Source organism: Chrysemys picta, chromosome 6 (assembly GCF_011386835.1).
Source record: "Chrysemys picta bellii isolate R12L10 chromosome 6, ASM1138683v2, whole genome shotgun sequence".
In the NCBI taxonomy this organism is placed as follows: Eukaryota; Metazoa; Chordata; order Testudines; family Emydidae; genus Chrysemys; species Chrysemys picta.
In genome coordinates, this window is record NC_088796.1 from 25,356,558 (window position 1) to 25,377,590 (window position 21,033).

Below are 21,033 nucleotides of genomic sequence, written 5' to 3' on the forward strand. Positions count from 1 at the left end.
GAGAACAGGACATCTGTACAGAGCTATCTGGATCGCTTGGTAAACTGGTCACATTCAAAGAAAAATGTTTTTATGGAGCCAAATATAAAGTTACACATCTAGGAACAAGAAATACAGACCATGCCTACAGAATGGGGAACTGTATCCTGGAAAGCAGTAATTCTGAAAAGGAGGTAGGAGTCCAAGTGGACATGCAACTGCACATGAGCTCTCAGTGCAATGCTGTGACTAAAAGGGCTAATGCAGTCCTTGGATGTACAAATAGGGGAATAATGAGCAGGAGCAAGGTGGTGTTTTTACCTCTGTATACCCCATAGGTGAGACTGATAATGGAATACTACATAGTTCTGGTGTCCATTTTTTAAAAAGGATGTTGAAAAATTATAGAGGAGTCAGAAAAGAGCCACACAAATTATTCGAGGGCTGGAGAAATTGCTGTACAGTGAGAAACCTGAAGAGCTCAATCTGTTTAGCTTATCAAAAAGAAGATGACTTGATTACAGTGTATAAGTAACTCCAAAAGGCTCTTGAATATAGCAAAAAAAGACATAACAAGAACTAAGGGCTGGAAGCTGAACCCAAACAAATTCTAATTGGAAATAAGGCACAAATTTGTAACAGTGAGGGTGATTAACCATTGGAACAAAGTACCAAGGAAAGTGGTAGATCCTCTATCTCTTGATGTCTTCAAATTGTAAGCGGGGGAATGGTCTCGCTATTGTGGGGATCTTTCCTGGCTTCTGCACTACCCCGGTGAAATGGGCTAGCGGAAGGATCTGAGTCCTTGCTCCAACTTCCTTTACCCAGAGGCCTCCCTGCCCTCGAGGACTCCCCTTCCACTCTCCTGTCTGGCAGAGTCCTCGTAAACCCCGACAAGGCTGGGCCCAGATTCCTGGGGGGCTCAACCCCCAACCTTGCTGTGGTCACCCACTCCAGAATACTCTCCCTGCACTGGACACCTCTCTGACCCACTGATCATTACATACAATTTAAAGCAAATACAATTTATTTAATCAGCAATTAATTTTAAAAAGAATAAGGAAAAATGGGAAAGGTTAAAGGAAAACACATCACCCCGCTCTGTGGCAGAGAACATTACAAACAGTGTCTCTGGAATGTCAGAGCAGTTCACAGTCTGTTCCTTGTAGGTCCCAGGCCTCCTTCTCAGACCCTGGCTGTGCTGCAGGGATGCTATGGGTTGGACACTTGCTCTGGTGGTGGCCACACACCTCTGGGCTTTGGGTGGTGGGACCCTTCTTCCCAGCGTCAGCCCCTCATCGGGTTAAGATCCCCCTCCCAGTCTGGCCTGCAAGGACCATTGGTTGGGGGTGTCTTTCTGCGCTGGGCCCTTTGCCCAGGGTCCCCCCCTTGGCTAGCCCCAGTTGCTCACTGCACCCAGCTCCAGACTGCTCCAGCTCCAGCCCCACTGTTCTAGCTCCTCTGGGAGCTCACTCTGCCTCAGCACTAGCTCTGGCTCCACTCTGCCTTAACACTGATGCTGCTGCTCTGCCTCCAGCTCCTTGGGCTGCTTCTCTGGCCCCTCTGGCTCTGTGGCTGCAGCCCTGCTCCCAGCACAGGATCTGCTCTCCCTGGAGTGTTAATTGGAGGCCTGACTCAAGAAAGCCTCCTGACTGATCTTTCTTTTTTTTACTCATCCAGAGATAGTCTTTGGGGCCAATGAAGCCTCTGTCTCTGCCCCTCCTTCTCCCTGATTTTAGAAACCTAGAAGTGTTGGAGATAAACTCAGTTTTCATTTATTGAGAAAAGTTGCTAGCTCTTACTTTGCAAAAGACAGATTAGAAAATGTAAATCAAAGTAAAATGGTTACTGTGGTTGAAAGTTTGTCATCATGTTTTTTCCAGAAACTTACAGGTTATTCATGATCAGTGTTGGATTTGCTTTTGGGACCTATCTACAGGGAAATTTTCAAAGGCACAAAGGGCATTTAGGTGGTCAACTCCCATTGAAAATCAATGGAGATTGGGTGCCCCATTTCCATTTGGACCTTTGAAAATCTCCCTCGTATTCCTCAGCTCTATGGGAGATCCCAAACCAAGTCACAGTGCCTCAGGGCCATCGCTAAAGAAGGCCCCCACAAATCCATCTTCAACACTAGAGGTGATATCCTAGCACTACCGAAGCCAATGAGAATTTTGCCATTGACTTCAATAACTCTAGGAGTTCGCAGTCAGCTGAGTTGGCTTCTCTATTGAGTGGCCAACATGAGTAGGTAGCTCAATAGTGTGGATTCGTGGTCTAAGCACAAAACTTAGAACAAAAGACATCCTCATGCTCACTTTGCATAAAACAAACCATAAGTTTGTTAAAGGCTTAGCCCTACTGGTGCTAAATTTTTATTAGTGTCTATGTAAGTAGCAGGATGACCTGGGGACTTGTGACTAAAAGACCCAGAGAGACAAATCACCCTACTTGTAATTTATTATGAGCAACAAGAGTGCCGAGTTCATAGAAGGAATTAGAATCACTCTGGAAATTCAGAAAGGCTGGCACACAGTGGTATAAATTATTGGCCTCCATACCTGAAGCTTATTTGTTAAATTGTTCCTTGAAAGTGTCTTCTAATTGTTGTGAGCGCTGCGTAGATCCCAGCACAATAACCTGGGCCCCACTTCTCCTGCAGTGGGAGGATAGTGATGGTATTCTGATTTCCGAGCCCTTTTTATATAAAACAAGCCAGCAAAGCTTCAAAATTCTCCCTAAAAAAAATCTCACTGAGCTTCCCTCAAATTCTCAAACACTCATTGCACAGACCAGGGTGGTCATGATGGACAGGAACTATTTACAGGACAGGAGAGGAAGAGCAGGAGTGTAAACATTGTTTTATGGGCCCACCCCAAAATTCTAAGCCTGGCTCTATAGCCCTCTAACTAACCTCAGGGGCATAAATAGGACAATAAACAGTTCTATAGCATGAAACATGTCTGAGAAACTGGATTTATTTTATTTATGTCTGAACTCACCTTTCTGTAAGAGGATGGAATAAGAAGCCACAAAGGCTGTGACTTTAGTATCTGGGTAACATGATTAAGGCATTAATAAAAACTGTGAACTCTAATTTCACATAAACATATAAACTGGTCCAACTGTAATGAGGGAATTGTGTGAAAATGCAGGAAATACCATTGCTAGAACTGTCACGTTCACAATTAAATTTAAAGAACCTTGAACAAATATTTCTTTTTTTCTCCTTTTCCTTTGGTTTGAAGTTTTCCTCTGGCTACATGTAAAGTAGGTTCTCTTATTTTGCATTTGTTTGCTGCTAAATTGTTAGTACTTGGATGTCTTTAAAGACTTCTAACAATAAGTAGGCAATGGACTGAATGCTTTAAAAAAAAAACCTGGAGAAACGTTTACAGGGCTAACTAATGTTGCATATTAAGTTGCAAAACTGAGGGAAGTAAAAAGAAGAGAAGCTATTTTGTACTCACCATTCAGGGTTTTGGGTATCCAAGCTAAAGTAATGGTCCAAAGAACAGGAAGATAAGGTCATAGCTGTACCACATGAAGTGGACAGAATCCAAAAAAAATCTTTTTGAAGGTATCCATTCTTGTAACAGAACAGAATGTACTCTTAGTTTGAAACAGCCAGATTAAAATATTGCAGAATACCTATGCAAAGTGCATTCATAAAATGGCTATGTAGAGTTCTCACAGTTAAAAAAACCACCATGTTTAGATAAAAAAATCCCTTTCCTTATGCTGCCAAACATTATGAATAAGAACTTTGCATCGGGTTAAGGGAAACCCTCCATTTGAATTCTGCAATTCTGCGTTGTGATGAAGAGTGTCTAGTGGGATGCTGTTTGCAACCTCCCGAGATCAGTATTTTCAAGATAAGGAAGTGATTCTTGTGCTCTTTCTTCTCATTCATCCTTGACATGTGATATAAAGCCAAAATCCTGAACAAATCTGGTCATTGAACATCCCATGGCACTTTTTGGTAAGAATAAAGGTGTTAACTATGACCAAATTCTTGTCAAATTCCAATCTGGGTACTTACATTTTGCACACCTAAATTTCTCCCTGCAGTTTCAACCGGATACAGTATTCTTCTTCATTTACTGTTCTAAATTGTTTTTCTGAAGGCTAGTCTAGATAAACTGCTAGGGTCAGCTGATGTGTCAATTTATAGCACATTAGCATTCCGTGCAACCAACTGTCCATGTGGACCCTACTGCTGTGCATTAAAATTTCCCTAGCGCGCATTGACCTACTCCTGTTTCAGAACTTTTAGTGTGTGAAGCTTGGTCCACACAGAGAGATAGTGAACGCCCTGCTATTGTACTGCAGATTTACACCCTAGCTTGCTGCGCATTAAATGTTGATCTAGACAAGTCCATAGATATAACACTGCTGCCATATTTCATTCAAGCAATGGCCACACTTCAGCAATAGGAAAAGTCAGAATTTTGTTAGACTTTTTAGAGGCTTCAGGATCAAAAGATGCTATCTCCTATTAATTAACTTTGTGACTGGATTTTTAGTGTGACAGTGAGAAAAATTTTATTAGGAACTTTCCATCAGTAATGCACTGAGTCCTTATTACTGATGTACCTGTTTTCACTTTGTAATTTAACCATTCTGACTGTACAAGTGTTGTTCTTCAGTCAGGATGTCTCTGGAAAACTGTTTAATATTTTAAACATATTTTAAAACAATGTGGCTTATACTCACTGGATCATTAAGTCATCCTCCTCCTTCCTGTCATCTTCTGTAGGATGAAAACAAAAATGTGGTGCTTTCACACAAAGGCTGAAAGCTCCCACAGTCACTCTGTAGAGGAACAAAAATTCTGATTACACTGCCAGTCTGAATACCTACTACACTAGCATTTAGAACACACAGCAGTAAACCAAGCCTATGTACTCCAAATAGGAACAATACTTAAACAAAATTCCAAATCCATTTATTATATGGATGAGATGTTGAGGATTAACAACACCCATGGGAGTCACAACTTCCTACCAACATGTAGTGTAAGAATTATCAATTATGCACCTCAGAGTATCTTCTCCCACAATATATCTGGTAGTTTTATCTGCGTCCTATTATAGTACATGTCATGTTAATTTTTCATAAATGTGATCCTTTAAATATCAATACTCAAATTTATTTCAATAGTTATTTACTAATAAGAAGTTCTATCAATTATATGATCAATTCAGTATTATAGTTAGAATTAGTTGAATTATTTAGATATTTTCATTAAATACATTATTGACAAATAGTTTTCCTCTATCACTCAATCAGCTGTATAGATGGCTTAACAGTGTTTGGCAAATCATTTAGCCAACATATTTTATTCGGTGAGTCATTGATTAAATTCATTCTACTCCAAAACCAAGACTAGCTCCCTCTGCTGTACACATCTGAAATAAATAGAATATTAATAGCATATGCTAACTGCTCAAGGGTGGCTGGAAATTGTGGAGGTCTGCTGGCACCAACCCAGGGGGAGAAGCCCAGTGGCACATAATCTACGAAGGGCTGTAGTTATGGTGACACATTTCAGGGAGAGGATATTGGGGCTGGTACAGTATAAAGAATGGACAGTGTATGCTGAAGAAGGGGAGTGACCTGGGCAGCAGAGAATGCACAATTTCAGGTAGATGTTAAAGCCTGTCCCCTCTGCAAAAATTAAGGGAAGGCAGAACCCTGCCCTCAAGTTGATGAAAGGGGCTTATGTGGCACAGGGAGTAGGTGACAATTTCCTACCTTTTTGTAGCTTGGCCCAGTGATTTGAATTCCTTCTAACCCAATTAATCAGGATGAGTTTTTTCCCTGCATTTTTATTCACAATTCCATATGGTTTCTTATGTGATTCCAAAATAAAAGATCTTATTTACAAAAACACTAACAAGAAATGGGACAAAATTATAGCTAGTTTTATGAAAAATGTGAATATGGATATATATCCTAATGATGGATTTCATCTATGTGCAATCTTCTTCAAGAACTTCAAATGAAGCTCAATGGCAACAGACATCTAGCTGAATCCTGACATGTCTTGATTTTATCAAGGCATGAATATTAAGGTCATGATGGTTTGGATAACCTGTCTATGTACAATTTTCAAATTTTGATAGATTTTATTAACTCTATGTATAATTCCAATCTTCAATGTGTAGTAATCAGACATGGGCTGACAAGGACTGTACCACATATCACACACCCTGTTTGGAAGAAGCTACAGAACAAACAGAAGAAGTCATTAATATGTAACAACTGTTCTCTGTCATGACAGTGACTATGCTAAAGAAGGTGCCTGAGCTAGAAGAATCCATTTATTCCAGGTGGTCTGCAGGGAGAGGGGGTTAGAGGAGTGGAAACTCCCCAGAGGGAAATAAAGAAACCAGGTGTTAAAAGTGGCTTTCAAAAACTGAAAAGTTGAGAAACCAAGGGGCATGCTTCTCAAGCAAGGACATTTTGATTACTGCACCAACTGAAGCTAAAGGGAGCTGGCTCTGGGGTCACAGAAGAGATGCCATGATCCAGAGGACAAGCCTGAACTGGAAAAGTGAGGACCAGGAGAAGGGACCTGGAACCCTGAAAGGTCTATGTCCAAATGCCAAAGAATGCTCAGGAGTAGTGAGAAAATTGTGGCAGGGAATGGCATATAATAAGTGTTCCTTTTTTTGCATCTCTGTATATCTCTTGTGCTGTCTAACATAAAGAGTGATTGGTTTACAAATCCCTCTACATCAGGGGTTCCCAAACTTGGTTCACAGCTTGTTCAGGGTAAGTGCCTGGCAGGCCGCGAGACGCTTTGTTTACCTGAGCATCCGCAGGTATGGCCGTTCGCAGCACCCATTGCCCGGGAATGGTGAATTGCGGCCACTAGGAACTGTGAGCGGCCGTACCTGTGGACGCTCAGTTAAACAAAGTGTCTCGCGGCCCGCCAGGTGCTTACCCTGAACAAGCCGCGAACCAAGTTTGGGAACCCCTGCTCTACATAGTCTGTGTTATTTGCTTCAACTATCATATGAAAGGGTAAACTGTGAACCAGAGTACCGCATGAAGATGGCGCTCTGGAGAAGTTGAGCTTAAGCTACTGAAGAGTCTTGGGTCCAGGACAACTGGACTGTAGGGTCCCACTTCCAAAGTGCGGTGCCAGACAGAGAGTCTATGTCAAGGGAGTGAGCCTAGCAGCTGAAGAAAGAGATAGTGCCTGGAGCCTACTCAGATCCAGTGCAAGTTAAAAGCACATGGATATAGTGTTGGGATCCAAACACAGCAGCCTGATGAGTGTCCAACAAAGGGAAGCTTGACCATAGCTGTGTCAATGGCACTGAAGCCAGATGAAATGGGCAGTTTCCCCAAAAGCTTTCTTTCTTACATTTTGGCAAAGAGCTACTTTAAGTTGAGGACATTTTATAGGCGTGTTTGGCCAAATCCTGACTCCTATCCATACATGCATCCATAACATGGTAAAAAAGGTTGTTACTATTCAGAGCTGAAAGTTAACTGTGAGATATGTCAAATAGAAATGAACAAACATCTTGCATTTATTTGCAAGTGTTAATTACCTGCACTGCCCATTATAATGCATAAAAGGTGGCCTCTCCAGTTTAAGAAAGTAGCTTTTGCCCCTATACTAGTATGAATCATTCCGCAGTACAGAGAGCCAGGAAAAACTGCAGTAACCATTGTAAGAATACTAGAAGCAGGATGAAACAATACCAGGCACTTCCCTTCCCAACCCTGTAACAATCTTGCACACACAGCTAACAAAATCAGAAGGAAGAAAAAGACAAAACCGAACAACTTTTGGAGTGACTGCCAGTCAAGACTAGTACCTATCCACCTCCTTATCTCCATTGAATCCTAGCATGCCCAATACAGGTTTTGTATCGCACTCAGATTTTTTAGCCTCATGTTATTCCTTTTTCAGAATTGAAGTCATTAAGTGTATACTGGAAATGTATCTAAGAGAACTCCATGAAAGCATGATAATGGGTCACATATATGCTATGGATACACAGATATCACATTCTCAGTTATAAGGAGCTCCATAAATCTAGACATTGCAACTCAGAGGATAACTGAGCTATATTGATCATGTCTGCTTTGATTGAGTATTCACACATCGAGTATTTATTCATGAAACTTCCAGGACTCTGTCATCCCATAAACACAACTTCCATTGACTTCAAAGGGAGTTACTTGGGTGTACTTTATGGCATAATTAGATCCAGGACAAACCCAGGAAGGGAGATGAGTCATTTTTTGTTGTAGTTCCAAAGTCCTGACCAGGAATCTATAGGCTTTGTTCCCAAGACATTGAAATATATGAATTATTTTTCCAATCAGGAACTTAATTTATAGAAGACCTAGTCTTGAAATGCCTCACACAGGCATGTAAAGGCCTCTTGCACCTTAAAAGTAGTATGTGTGAGTATATGGGATTTCAAAGCAGTAGACGCCCTGTGCAAGGATGCTCCACAGCCACTTGTACACCTCTGAAACATTCATGACTCTCTGTGGAGTCGGGGATGTTGGTTTTCAGAGGCATGGTCAGTGGGTCAATGACTGGTATGAGGCCAAATGGCACAAAACCTGCATAGCACAGAAGCAGTAGTTGTATCTATTACCCTCAAGCCCCTCCATCTCAAATGTCTATCAGTATTTGGATGTGGCCCAATTATGCATGTGCTCCATCTTTGCCTTGCTTCCAAATTAGGGGTTAAAATTCCACCTCTATAGCAAAGTCTTTTTCTTTGGCTTTGGTTTTGGGCTCAGGATTGAGTCCTAGCTGTATGCTATTGTAAATGGACTTTGAAAAATAGCATTCAGTGATCCAAGTACAGAAATTGATGTTATGTTTTAACCAAAAATGTAAATAGCTTGAATTTTGTTTAGATGTTCCTGGCACATACAGATTGTGTTTTTGTTGCACAGGACTAGTGAAACAATGCTAGAATGTTCACAACATGATACACACAGTAATTGCACCATTAAGGTGGACATTTAAAAATGCGAGAAAACTAGGACTTTATTTCTGTTTCCTTTTGAGGAAAAAATGTATTTATGAAATAATTCACAATCTTATTCCTGATGGCCTCACCATCCTTAAGACTACGCAGTTTCATACAGTGTGAGACACTCCCATATGGTGTAATGTAGAGCAGTGGAGGGCAACCTGCGGCACATGGGCCATCAGGGTAAGCTGATTGCGGGCCGCGAGACATTTTGCGGATGTTGACCATCCGCAGTCATGGTCCCCCGCAGCTCCCAGTGGCCACGGTTTGCAGTTTCTGGACAATGGGAGCTGCGGGAAGTGCAGCCAGCACGTCTATCTAATGGCTAAGACTTAATTTAATAAGCTATAGTCTTTGTTCAAGGAAGATTTCCTACCAATCTTTCTTCTTTCTAGTCATGTCTGACTTTCTTTCAGTCAGGACCTTCCACAGAAGTACAAGGTTCCAGTTTCCCTGTCTTCCTAGGTGAAAGATAAAGATGGAGTCTCTCTCTGTTCCTTATATTCCCAAAGAGGTTGTTTTTGTCTTACAAGTTAGCAAGGCTTTCTGTGTATTCTGTCTCTTGTGTCTCTCTGGAGTGCAGGAGCCATGTTAATTCTCAGGCTAGGTCTACACTACGGGGGGTGGGGGGGTCGACCTAAGACACGCAACTTCAGCTACGCGAATAACGTAGCTGAAGTTGCGTATTTTAGGTTGACTTACCTGGCTGTGAGGACGGCGGCGAGTCAACCGCTGCCGCTTCCCCGCCAACTCCGCTTCCGCCTCTCGCTGTGGTGGAGTTCCGGAGTCGACGGCAGAGCGATTGGGGATCAATTTTATCGCGTCTACACTAGACGTGATAAATCGATCCCTGATAGATCGATCGCTACCTGCCGATCTGGCGGGTAGTGAAGACATGCCCTCAGTGTCTTGAGTTTAGAATCAGGATAACTTCTGCTGGTTTAGCTTGATGGCTTTGTATACAGCTATTATACAAACTGAGGTAAACCCACATTCCTTTATCTTGGGCAGACCTGTTTATCACCTTTACCTAGGCAAAGCTGTCTTGTCTTAAACATATTCTAGTAACATCATACAGAGGGAATTCATATCTTCACCTATAACATTCATACATGCATTTTACAAGGATATTAATAACCAGCAAGGTATTGGATTTTATATGATACCTTACATGGTACCTTTTGGATAAATACAATGACAACAGGATGTTGGGTGTAGTGAGTTGGTTGGCTCTAATGAGAGACAGTGTACCCTATGCCAGTGGGCAATAGAAGTCTGAGGGTCATAACAACCTTTAGCTAAAGGCTGATCTTTCCTCAGAAGCTAATATTTGCTAATATTCTGGGTGAACTCTTAAAACAAGTTTCACTGTATACTTTGAATATCTGTAAACAAATCTCCTTATTATCACAAGACCCCTTCTGACCAAACTTACTCATCATGTTTTTCTTCAACTATTGCTGAGTGCCCAATAGATTTATCTTGGTTTTGGTTTGTGTGCTGGACTGTGTATGGTGGAAACTGAACTTAACATTTACAATGAAGAAGAAGCCATATGAACATCTTCATTCCTCCTTGCATTAACACCATACAGTTGGCTCTGTATCATAACCAGCATTATTCTTACTGCCTCGGGCTGCTTTTTATACCATTCTTCAACTTTCCAGAAGGACTATGGAGCAATGTGAGGCTTTCAATCCCCTCATACGCTCTTGTTGGGGCTAAATACGATGTTTTGACATCTCATGGCATCCTGCTGCCATAACAGAACATGGGACTGGAAATGGAAATTGAATCTGTCTCCTTCTTCATAGCAGTGCACATACCCACCATTAGACCTCCAGGTCAACTTAAAAAAGAAACACAGTCCAAGATCGTTCTCCTGATTCCTGATACAGATTGCAAGCTATCTCCAAGGAGTATGTGTAAAGCAGTGCTCCTACTTACTGCCTTTCTCAGCTTTTGTATGATCACCTTCTAGTGAGAATACCATAGTAATGCCCATAATCCCGAAGTCTGTCAAAATATGCTACCACTGACAGCACTGAAACTGTAAATGGATTGACACTCTGGGTGATGAAAACAAAACTCCTGTTCTCTTGAGATGCTTAAAGGTAAGTGCTAGACTGGAGTGCTCTCTTATTCAATGTTCAAACATGCAAAAGTAATAGTTTCTTTCTTGTTTCACAGCTCAGAATAAAAGACATTCCCCAAACTGCCTATGTCTTTCCTTTCTCCCAGAGGAACAATACAATACATACTGTCCATTAATCCAGTTAAAGGAGACAAGAAAAAATAAATAGTTTGCGGGAAGAGAAGAAGACATGAGAAATATTGAGGAGGAATAACGGGAGTAAGAGGTAAGGAAAAGAGACTGGAAAGAATGAGATGAGGAGAAAGCTGGGAAAAGTGGAAGTGAGACACAATAGTAGTGGAGGGTAGGAGAAGCAAAGGTCTTTGGTCCTTTATTAAGCATATTGGAAAGGTGGCAACACTAGCAATGGCCTCTCTTAAGCCCTACTGCTTACTGCGAAAACAGACCTTTTTGATCTGCTCTTCCTTCTCTTCCCCAAATTCCATTTATTCCTAAATGCTATAAAATATTCCCCAGTGTTTCAAATCAACTCAGCTGAGTGCTTGAAGTGAGCAAATCCTTGGTCAGATCCTTGGTTCTGAATAATCAACTTTCCATAATATGTCAAGAATCTGGCACTGCTCATCAGTACTTAGTGCCAGCAGCAACCTGAATTTCAGCCATTTGAAATGGGGAAGGGTCAAGAATTTAATTGTGAGTGCCAGTGACATTATTATTATGCATCAAATGTTTTACAACAAAAACTTTTGACAATTTTACCATTGTCCCTAAATTACCTGATTACCTATTTAATTTTACATACAGCTCCCAACCAACATGTCCAAAATACCCCTTATGTTCTTTAGCCATTTGCCCCAATTAAGATCAGAAAGAGCATTTTTGTGCAACAAGCTCCTTTCTCCATGACCACAGCCTTCCCTCCAGACAGCAAGAACCTTGAAAATAGGGCCTTGTAGTGAGGCAGCCTTGTTCCCAACCGCCCTAGAGGGGGATGAGCCCCTCTGGACGTCAAAGTGGGCGGAGCCAGTGGAGCTTGCGTCCGCCCCCCAGAAGTCAGGACACAGGATAGGAAGTACAGAAGCCCAACTCCAGAGCTCACTAGAGGCCCGGCCACCGGAGAAGCCAGACGTCTGTGGCCTAGCTCCCGATTGGGAGACTTCTGCAGTTTGCGGCCAACCCGAGGACTGGCCAGACGCTGACCAGATCCCAGAGAAGTTGGTAAACTTGCCTGTGGCAAGTTACCCAGAGGAGCTGCCATGGTGCTTGACTCCTTGGAAGACTCCGTCCAGACGCAGGTACCTCTAGAAGGAGAGGTAGGAAGTAGCCCAGGGGCAGCTGACCCTAGTCTGGCTGCAGCACACCCAGAGCCAATGTCAGTGTGTTGCGGTCAGGATCCCCACTGACGCAGCAGCGGGTCTTCTGCCGCTGCTAGGGCCCCGGGCTGGGACGCAGTGGAGTGGGTGGGCCTGTGTCCCCCTTGCCACCCAACGTGCAGGTAGCAGTCTTCCCCTCTCCCAGGTACTTCGAAGCCAGGACCTGGGCCTCCTAAACTTATTTGTCTGCTCAGCCCCTGACTGTTTGTTGCCCCGCTCTGACCCAGGTCCTGGGCCTGCTGTTCTAAAACTGTTTGCTCAGCCCCTGCCTGAGGGCCTGAGCCACTGACTGTTTGGTGCCCCGCCCTGACCCAGGGTCCGGGCCTGCATATTGAACTGTTTGCTCCATCCTGCCTGGGGGCATGAGCTACTGACTGTTTGTTGCCCTGTCCTGATCCAGGGCCGGGGCTTGCTAATATTAAACTGTTCGCTCAGCCCCTGCCTGAGGGCCTGTGTTTGCCGCACAGCCAGGCTAATTCCCCGAGTCACCGGACCTAAGTAGTGAGGCGGCCTGGTTCCCAGCCACCCCAGAGGGGAGCGAACCCCTACAGGCCCAGGGGTGGCTCTAGGCACCAGCAAAGCAAGCAGGTGCTTGGGGCAGCCCATTTGCAGGGATCCAGCATGGGAGCTGAGAACCAACAGGGGGCCATGGGAGCTGTAGTTCCTTGGTTAGCTCCCTGCCTATAGAGCCAGCCCTGGAGCAGGGAAAGAACTACATTTCCCAGCATTCCCTTGGCAGCTATCAACAAGAAAGGGAGGGGGAGGAATTATGTCGCTGAAACCTCATGCTGCAGCTTGCTGTGAATGGAGAGCTCACTGCTAGAAGTGGTGGTCCTGTGAATGGGGAACAAGTGTGCCCAAGGAGTAGAAGGCTTTGCCCCAGAGATCCCCTTCAGAAGACATCCCCAGCCTGGATTAGGGATACTGCTGTGACCTCACCTTGCAGCCCCCAAAGAAAGAATTGGGTGGACTAAATGGACAGTGCACCTCTCTATCTGAAGCCTAGCAAGAAATGTACGTGGATCCCACTAAAATTTACAATGTAAGGGAGGGGAGGCTCTGCTAGAGGATTTGGGCAGCTTTAGATACAGTACCGGGCTCATAGGAGGATTTCCACTTCTGAGCCATGGAAGCAGAAATTGACTTTTCCTTTCCAGATTTAGCTAATATTCAGAAAGGGAATCTAGCACCTGCCTTCCAGATTTGAACACCCTCAAAATTCAGGCGTGCTCAAGCTCAATTTGGGCAGCTGTTACTTCATTTCTCCCAAATCAAATATACTGATCCACTGTAACTTGCTGTAGAAAAAGTAGGATAAAATTGAGCAAGAAATGCTTCCCAGTGGTTATTAGGACTAGAATTACTATTTTCAACAGCCATTGACATTTTTTTTTAAATTTTTTTAGTTTTATTTGTTTAAAAGGAAGACAGTGATATTGCATTGGCAAATTTCCCCATAGAAACAAAGAGTGGAACAAAAAAATAATAAAGGCACCTCAACTTTTCCTCATTTATGGAGGACAGTTTTATAATATGCATCCAGATATCCTCCAATCACACAAGCTGAAAATTATTCCACTTTACTAGAGTTCTGTAACCATATGGGAACCAAACCTGTCTGTGTTCTGTGCACATCCAAAATTCCTGCTGAATGACCCACCCTGGGAGTGAGTTACCAGTCACCCAGGGCTGGGGTGGAAGGAGGGTGTGGGTGGAGGGGGGAGAGCCTAGGGCTGGGGAAGCAGGGTGTGTGTGGGTGGGGGAGGTACAGGTGGGGAGGAAAGGGAGGAGCCCAGAGCTGGGGCAGCAGGGGGTGCAGGTGTGTGTGGGGGGAGAGCCCAGGGCTGGGGCAGCAGGGGGGTGCAGGTGTGGGGGGGGAGAGCCCAGGGCTGGGGCAGCAGGGGGGTGTGGGTGGGTGAGGTGAGCTCAGGGCTGGGGTGGCAGGGGGGTACGGGTGGGGAGGGAGCTCAGAGCTGGGCGGCAGGAGGTGCAGGTGGGGGTGGAGCTCAGGGCTAGGGTAGGGGGCAGCCAAACATTTTTTTGCTTGGGGCAGCAAAAAACCTAGAGCCGGCCCTGTACAGGCCTTTATTTACTGTAATTGTTATATAACACCCATCCCCATGTAACTGGCTGTGCTACAAAACTTAGCAACAACAATAAATAAAATAAGTCTGGACCCAGTGGCCCAGAGAGAAACAGTTGCTCTGCCAAGAGAAGAGCCAAGGAAAAAATAACCCAGAAAAAAAGAGCTGGTTAGATATGGGAAGACAAAATGGTCAAAGATGCACTGACCAGAAAAAAGAACAGGAGTACTTGTGGCACCTTAGAGACTAACAAATTTATTAGAGCATAAGCTTTCGTGGGCTACTGCCCACTTCTTCGGATGCATACAGAGTGGAATAAATATTGCATCCGAAGAAGTGGGCTGTAGTCCACGAAAGCTTATGCTCTAATAAATTTGTTAGTCTCTAAGGTGCCACAAGTACTCCTGTTCTTTTTGCGGATACAGACTAACACGGCTGCTACTCTGAAAACTGACCAGAAAGATCAGCACAGTTTGTATACCTAGGTACTCGTGTGCCGTCATCACTGCTATATGTGAGCACCTTAAACTCAGCCCCAAAGACAACTGCAGGCAGACATATTTAGGGAGTGTATTATGGAAAGAAACAGGCTCTGCGCCTGTGCGGAAATCAATGCAGTGCAGTGAAGACATCAACAGCGAGGACAGATTCACCAACTCCATCCACTTTGGAAGAACACTGCAGAAGCAACAATCACTTATTACCCTGATCTTAGATTTTCAAGGATTTTATGTATCATTAGCATAAGCAAGTCCTTGAAAATCCAAATCTGTTCACACCAGGGGATATGTTAATGTGCAGGGTCCTTGCAAGAGGACACAAAGTCAGTGTCTAATTATAGCTCCCTCACATCTCCTGTTGAATTCAAAGGTGCCTTTGGATGTACATAGCACATACTGTAGTAAAACCAGCGCTTTCTAACTCAACTTAGAAAAGGATAACTCCAGCTTCACTTTGCCCTTACACAGACATTTGGGTGAGAGCTATGAGAATAGCTGCTGGTGAGTGTATCAGAAGGCAGGTCTCCATCTTGTTTTTCTTATGATAAGTAGTTTTGATTAATGTTGATAAAGATTTGCTTCTGCAGAACAATCCAGTTGTTTACTAATGTCCTGTTTATAAGTCACCCCACCAGTTCACAAGCATGCTGAAAAGCACCAGTCAGTGTTCTGCGATGGTAGCCAGGCTGTGCTCACTGAAGCGCTACTGCTGCTTCTGCTTTGTACCTGGAATATACGGGTGTGCACTACACAATCTGGGGCATTGAATGAGCTGAGATATATTTTTTTACTTTGATCTAACTTCCTCAGCTTTCTGAGTGAGACACTGTCAGAGGTGCTCATATGGCCCCTGCCTATTGCCTCATCAGCATTCCTCTTGGTACTATACCATCAAAGAGGTTTATAAATTTATCTTTCAGTAGGGATAACTCTAATCTACCTTAATCCAACAGCTATTATCTTTGGATAAGCCTTTTAGTTTTCTAATGATGCAACCTGTATCTCTAATTTACTTAAAAACACATTTTCTGGTCTAAGATAAAGAAAATCAAGATACAGAACACTGCGTGCGAATGTGGTCGGCCCATCTCAAAAAAGATATATTGGAATTGAAAAAGGTTCAGAAAAGGGCAACAAAAATTATTAGGGGTTTGGAATGGCTGCCATATGAGGAGAGATTAATAGGATTGGGACTTTTCAGCTTGGAAAAGAGACGACTAAGGGGGGATATGATAGTGCTCTATAAAATGACTGGTATGGAGAAAGTAAATAAGGAAGTGTTATTTACTCCTTCTCAAAACACAAGAACTAGGGATCACCAAATGAAATTAATAGGCAGCAGATTTTAAAACAAACAAAATGAAGTATTTTTTTCACACAATGCACAGTCAACCTGTGGAACTCCTTGCCAGATGAGGTTATGAAGGCCAAGACTATAACGGGATTCAAAAAAAACTAAAGTCCATGGAAGATAGGTCCATCAATGGCTATTAGCCAGCATGGACAGGGATGGTGTCCCTAGTCTCTGTTTGTCAGAAACTGGGAATGGGCGAGAGGGGATGGATCACTTGATAATTACCTGTTCTGTTCATTCCCTCTGGGGCTCCTGGCATTGGCCACTGTCAGAAGACAGGAATACTGGGCTAGATGGTCCTTTGGTCTGACCCAGTATGGCTGTTTTTATGTTCTTATGTACCCCCTAGCTATAGAAGGGAGCCAACATTCATGGACAGCTTCCAGCCTAGAGACTGTTTCTGGATAAAAACCTCAGTCCTAAACCTGTTTTTAAAAGGCTTTTTTCCTTTTATCCCCCTCTCTCAGTCCATGGTGACTCATGATTATTCAGAATGGGGAAATTCCCTCATGACTTGATGCTTGGAGCCAGGATGTTCTTTTCAATGTCTTGACACTAACTCTAATGGTTTACTACTCTGTTTCTGGGCTGGACAACGCGTAGTTCCTGAAGCCCATTTCATGTAAACAACTGGCTTGGGAGATGTCCCTCCCTGCCTGACTGCTCACCACCCTGCTGTGTGGTAGAGTTGAAGTTTGAGCATTTTTTTCTATATGCACAATTACATAAAATCATAACCATGCTCTGTATACATGTCATAATGACTATCAAGTTCAAAACATTACAAGCTTTCGTAAAAGACCTTAATCAATGTATTTTATTGTATAATAACACAGTTTAACTGTTTATTTGGCGGTTTAGACCTTCTGTTTTCCCCTTGGGGTGTCTGGACCCTGATTATCACAATCATCCTTCTCCCCTCTTTTCTGTGAGTGCCCCTCAAAGCTCCATTCTTGGCCTTCTTCTTTTCTCTCCCTACACTATCTCTCTAGGTGCTCTTATCCCCTTTATGCAGGTGATTCTCAAATCTACCTCTCTGCTGATGAGCTATCTCCTTTCATCCAGTCTAGTATCCTGGCCTATCTTTTTGATATTTCTTCTTGGATGCCCAGTTGTCATCTTAAACACAATATAGACAAAACTGAGATTTGAATTTTTCCCTCAAGCCTTCCCCTCTTCTCGCTTTCTATATCACTATGGACATCACCACAATTTTCTCAGTCATTGAGGCACATAAACTAGGTGTCATACTTGATTTGACTCTTTAACTGGGCACTCATTCAAGCCATTTCTAAGTCTTGCTGATTTTTCTACATTGTATCTCTAAAATACAGCCTTTTCCTTGTCAAAGGAACATAAGAATGGCCATATTGGGTCAGACCAATGGTCCATCTAGCCCAGTATCCTGTCTTCCAACAGTACCCAGTGCCAGATGCTTCAGAGGGAATGAACAGAAATGGGGGAAATTCTCAATTGATCCATCTGCTGTCATCCAGTCTCAGCTTCTGGCAGTCAGAGGTTCAGGGACACCCACAGCATGAGGCCACATCCCTGACCATCTTGGTTAAAAGCCATAGATGGACCTATTTTCCATAAATTTATTTAATTCTTTTTTTAACCCAGTTATACTTTTGGCCTTCACAACATCCCCTGCAAATAAGTTCCTCAGGTTGATTGTCCATTGTGTGAAGAAGTATATTCTTTTGTTTGTTTCATTAGGTGACTCCTAGTTTGCGTATTATGTGAAGGGGTAAATAACACTTCCTTATTCACTTTCTCCACACCAGTCATGATTTTATAGGCCTCAATCATATCCTCCCTTAGTTGCCTCTTTTCCAAACTGAATAGTCCCAGTCTTTTTAATCTCTCCTCGTATGGAAGCTGTGCCATATGCCTAATCATTTTTGTTGCCCTTCTCTGTACCTTTTCTGTTTCTAATAAATCTTTTTGAGATGGGGTGACCAGAACTGCACATGGTATTAAAAGTGTGGGAGTACCTTTCCTAATGGTTCCTAACATTCTATTATCTCTTTTAACCACCACTGCACACTGAATGGATATTTTCTGAGAACTATCCACTATGACTCCAAGATCTATGTCTTGAGTGGTAACAGCTAATTTACAATCCATAATTTTGTATGTATAGTTGGGATTATGTTTTCCAATGTGCATTACTTTGCATTTATCAACATTTAATTGTATATGCCATTTTGTAGCCCAGTCACCCAGTTTAGTGAGATCCCTTTGGAACCCTCACATTCTGCTATGGGCTTAACTATCTTGCATAATTTTGTATTGTCTGCAAACTTTGCCACCTTACTGTTTACCCCTTTTTCCAGATCATTTATGATTATGTTGAACAGCACTAGTCCCAGTACAGATCCCTTGGGGACACTGCTATTTACCTCTTTCCATTCTGAAGACCAACCATTTATTCCTACCCTTTGTTTCCTATCTTTTAAGCAGTTACTGATCCATGAGAGGACTTACTCTCGTATCCCATGACTGCTTACTTTGCTGAAGAACCTTTGGTGAGGGACCATGTCAAAGGCTCTCTGCAAGTCCAAGTACACTATATCAGCTGGATCAACCTTATCCACATATTTGTTGATCCCCTCAAAGAATTCTAACAGATTGGTAAGGCATGATTTCACTTTACAAAAGCCATATTGATGCTTTCCCAACAAATGGTGTTCATCTATGTGCCTGATAATTCTGTTCTTTACTATAGTTTCAATCAATTTACCTTCTACTGAAGTTAGGCTTACTGGTCTGTAACTGCCAGGATCAGCTGTGGAGGCTTTTTTAAAATTGGTGTCATATTAGTATCCCCCAGTTGCCTGGTACAGAAGGTGATTTAAGTGATAGGTTACATACCACAGTTAGTAGTTCTGCAATTTCATATCTGAGTTCCTACAGAACACTTGGGTGAATTCCAGCCGAACCTGGTGACTTATTACAGTTTAATTTATCAATTTGTTCCAAAACCTCTTCTATTGACTCCTCAATATGGGACAGTTCCTCAGATTTGTCACCTAAAAAGAATGGTTCAGGTGTGGGAATTTCCCTCACATCTTCTGTAGTGAAGAAAGATGCAAAGAATTCATTTAGCTTCTCTGCAATGGCCTTGTCGTCCTTGAGTGCTCCTTTAGCTCTTCAATCACCTACTGTCCCTACTGATTGTTTGGCAGACTTCCTGGTTCTGGTGTACTTAAAAACATGTTGCTGTTAGGGCACGTTTTCACTGGTAACATTAAAGCGCTGCCGCGGCAGTGCTTTAACGTGGCTTTTGTAGTCGCGGCGCAGTGCTGAGAGAGAGCTCGCCCAGCGCTCTAAAAAAACCCACCTCCCCGAGGGGCATAGCTCCCAGAACTGGTGCACTGTCTATACTGGCACGTTACAGCGCTGAAATTTGCAGCGCTCAGGGGGATGTTTTTTCACACTCCGAGTGAGAAAGGTGCAGCGCTGTAAAGTGCCAGTGTAGACAAGCCCTTGGTTTTTGTGTCTTTTGCTAGTTGCTCTTCAGATTCCTGTTTGGTCTGACTAATTATACTTTTACATTTGACTTGCCAGAGTTTATGCTCCTTTCTATTTTCCTCAGTAGGATCTGACTACCCCCAGTCGGTCCCCAGCCTGTAGCGGTGCATGGCATTCTTCCTTCCTAAGAGCAGGACTCTGCACTTGTCCTTGTTGAACCTCATCAGATTTCTTTTCACCCAATCCTCCAATTTGTCTGGGTCACTTTGGACCCTATCCCTACCCTCCAGCATATCTACCTCTCCCCACAGCTTAGTGTCATCTGCGAACTTGCTGAGGGTGCAATTCATCCCATCATCCAGATCATTAATAAAGATGTTGAACAAAATCGGCCCCAGGACCGACCCCTGGGGCACTCCACTTGATACCGGCTGCCAACTAGACATCGAGCCATTGATCACTAAACATTGAGCCTGACAATCTAGCCAGCTTTCTATCCACCTTATAGTCCATTCATCCAATCCATACTTCTTTAACTTGCTGGCAAGAATACTGTCGGAGACCGTATCAGAAGCTTTGCTAAAGGCAAGATATATCACATCCACCACTTTCCCTATATCCACAGAGCCAGTTATCTCATCATAGAAGGCAATCAGGTTGGTTAGGCGTGACTTGCTCTTGGTGAATCCATGTTGACTGTTCCTGATCACCTTTATCTCCTCCAAGTGCTTCGGAATGGATTCCTTGTGGACCTGCTCCATGATTTTGCTGGGGACTGAAGTGAGGCTGACCGGTCTGTAGCTCCCCGGGTTCTCTTTTTTCCCTTTTTTAAATATGGGCCTTTTTCCAATGGTCTGGGACCTCCCCCGATCGCCACAATTTTTCAAAGATAATGGCCAATGGCTCTGCAATCACATAAGCCGACTCCCTCAGTACCCTTAGATCTGGACTTGTGCATGTCCAGCTTTTCTAAATAGTAAGTCACCTTGTCCACACAAACAAAACTCTCTTCCAAACCCTCATCATTTCTTATCTTGACAACTGTAACCTTATCTTTTCTGGCCTTTACTACAACCACCTTGTTCCCCTCAAGTCTATTCAGAATGCTGTGTTTAAAATTATCATCTTGGCTTCTCATTCTGACCACGTCA

The 21,033-nt window shown here is 43.2% G+C and overlaps 1 long non-coding RNA gene across 1 annotated transcript in view; it reads right to left on the reverse strand.

The window, feature by feature from the left end:
• The window catches only part of LOC122174684 (uncharacterized), a 53,133-nt gene that overhangs the window by 12,321 nt on the left and 19,779 nt on the right, over nt 1-21,033 (reverse strand). The window contains exon 3 of the long non-coding RNA XR_006176842.2: nt 4,696-4,794. This is a non-coding gene — a long non-coding RNA (uncharacterized LOC122174684). The remainder of the gene's footprint in view (nt 1-4,695; nt 4,795-21,033) is intronic.